The sequence below is a fragment of the Trachypithecus francoisi genome, unplaced genomic scaffold (genome assembly GCF_009764315.1).
Source record: "Trachypithecus francoisi isolate TF-2019V2 unplaced genomic scaffold, Tfra_2.0 Lachesis_group10, whole genome shotgun sequence".
NCBI classification, from domain to species: Eukaryota; Metazoa; Chordata; class Mammalia; order Primates; family Cercopithecidae; genus Trachypithecus; species Trachypithecus francoisi.
This window is the reverse complement of record NW_022681455.1, coordinates 24348959-24351708: the sequence shown is the minus strand read 5'-3', so window position 1 is coordinate 24351708 and position 2750 is coordinate 24348959. Positions and strand designations below refer to the sequence as shown.

The following is a 2750-nucleotide window of genomic DNA, read 5'->3' as shown; positions in this document are numbered from 1 at the left end:
ATCCGCACGCCTCGGCCTCCCAAAGTGCTGGGTACATGTTACAAATCTTAAAGAGCTCAATAGAAAAATGAACACTGTGTTAGTGTGCTGAGGATAACAGCTTCCCGCTCCATCCATGTTTCTGCAAAGGACATGATCTCATTCCTTTTTATGGCTGCATAGTATTCCATGATGTATAAATACCACATTTTCTTTACCCAGCCTATCATTGATGGGCATTCAGGTTGATAAAATGTCTTTGCTATTGTGAATAGTGCTGCAATGAACATAGATGTGCATGTATCTTTATAGTACAATGATTTCTATTCCTTTGGATATATACCCAGTAATGGGATTGTTGGGTCAAATGATATTTCTGCTTGTAGATCTTTCAGGAATTGCCACATCATCTTCCAAAATTGTTGAACTAATTTACATTCCTACCAACAGTGTAAAAGTGTTTCCTTTTCTCTGCATCCTCGCCAGCATCTATTGTTTCTTGACTTTTTAATAATTGCCATTCTGACTCGTGTGAGATGGTATCTCATTGTGGTTTTGGTTTGCATTTCTCTAATGATCAGTGATGTTAAGCTTTTTTTCATATGTTTGTTGGCCACATGAATATCTTCTTTTGAGAAGTGTCTGTTCATGTTCTTTGGCCACTTTTTAATGGTTTTTTTTTTTTTTTTTGGTTTTCTTTTTTTTTTTTCCTGCTTTTTGCTTAAGTTCCTTGTAGATTCTGGATATTAGACCTTTGTCAGATGGGTAGACTGCAAAGATTTTCCTCCATTCTGGAGGTTGTCTGTTCGCTCTAATGATAGTTTATTTTGCTGTGCAGAAGCTCTTTAGTTTAATTCGATCCCATTTGTCAATTGTCTTTTTGTTGCAATTACTTTTGTTAATTATTCAAGACCAAAAGCATAAAAAGAGACGTATGTCCACCCAAGTGATAAGGCAGTTTGGGAAACTGCATTTCCTAGTATGCCCTGCCTCTTGAAAGTTAAAAATCTTGACTGGTACAGAGCACCCTGGGACACCTGTGGCTAGCACCATTTAGAAGTAAACGGTATAGGGCTGTGTTCTGACATGAAGCCTTCCCGCTTCCATGGGACACTTAACCAGACACAGGGCAAAACAGCAGAGGTGAAATTTCAGTGGATATTGAGTCTGGGGTAGAACTTCTCTTTCCCCACAATTCTAGCTTCCAAAGATGTGGAGTTGGTGGAGCTGTCCATTGGTCTGCTGCTCTTTTTCTCCTGGGTACTGTCTCTGCCTCCCCACATCACCAGCATCCCCACTGCCGCTAGTCTTTAGGGGGATTCTGGGTTAGGTGCTCTTCCTACTCAACTTCAACAAACTTGTACAGCTCCATGGTGGCCTGGGCATCTTCCACAGAGGAATAGCCACTCTTCCTAACCTGGATATCCCGGTTTAGCAGCTTTTTGGTGAGATGCTTCAGAGACATGGCGGCCTTCTCTGGGTGGTCAAGTGGGGGGACATGGGATCCTTTCAGTTAAGGAGGGGGGGATATGGGTGGTGTCATGGGTGAGGGACTTGGGGTGAAAGTACTGAAGGGCTTTGAAGTCGTTGTGGATGGCATGTCCCACCACTATCTTCCCTGTGAGTATCTTCAAGATCTGGCCTGGAGCAATCTTGAAGGGTGTGGCATTCACCATGTGCTGCTTGTGGTTACCATTCCATCTGGTCCAGTAGTCCACAATGTGGCAGTGGGGAAGGATGTACTCGTCATAAAGCACATCTCCGTTGTAGTTGGCAATACTACATTGAGCCAAGGAACTAACATGCCCATTGGGTCTTGTGTCCACCATCTCAGAGTCAATTGCCACCATCATCTTCCTTGGCAAACTTCTGGGATGCTCTGGAGCATTTATTCTCTGAATGAGCTTGGGTGGAGTTCTGTGTGGCATTATTCTGTGGATGGTTCTTCTTAGAGGATTTCTTCCCGGAGGCCTTCTCCTGGGAGTGGTTTGGGTGCCTATTAATCTTGGGAAGGGCACTCCAGATCTCCCACAACAAATCTAGTTTAGCAGCAACAGAATCAACCTTCTTCAAAGGGGCAGGGGTCAGTCAAGACACTGCAGCTTTATTGGAGGCAGTGGTCTTCTTATTGTTTAGGAAGGGAAGGGTCTTCCAAGAGCCATCTACCCTAGGAGTTTCCCCATTTTTTGGAGGTTCAGAGTAAAACCCCCCTCACAAGGGGGCTGGTTCTTTTTACCCAGAAAGCCCTTCCGTTCCAAGAGCCTCCACTTCTTGACAAAATTTCAGTGCTTGGCATTTCCTTCTAATGTTTTTTTGGGAGGAGGTTCCCCCAAATCCAGATTGAGCAGTAAAGTAGACATAGGGACAGTGGGAGGCGGAAGAGGAGTTGGGAAAGAAGGATGGATGAAAGGCGGATGTGGGACTCATTCCCTGCTGAATCCTACTGTTCAACATGTGAAGGTCTGTAGTACACCCTCCCAAATTGGCCCAGCTAAGACTGGAAGCGTCCGGAGCTGGATGCGGAAATCGGTGCGGTGCTGACAGATATTTTATTCTTTTTGGAGCAACTATGAATGGGAGTTCATTCATGATTTGGCTCTTTGCTTACCTGTTGTTGGTGCATAGGAATGCTAGTGATTTTTGCACATTGATTTTGTATCCTGAGACTTTGCTGAAATTGCTTATCAGCTTAAGAAGCTTTTGGGCTGAGATGGTGGGGTTTTCTAGATTTAGGATCATGTCATCTGCAAACAAAGATAATTTCACTTCCT

General features: G+C 44.0%; 1 pseudogene; it reads right to left on the bottom strand.

Annotated features, from left to right (window-relative positions):
* Positions 1-1282: 1282 nt before the first annotated feature.
* LOC117088671 lies at positions 1283-2339 on the bottom strand (annotated as a pseudogene).
* Between the last annotated feature and the right edge of the window lie 411 nt (positions 2340-2750).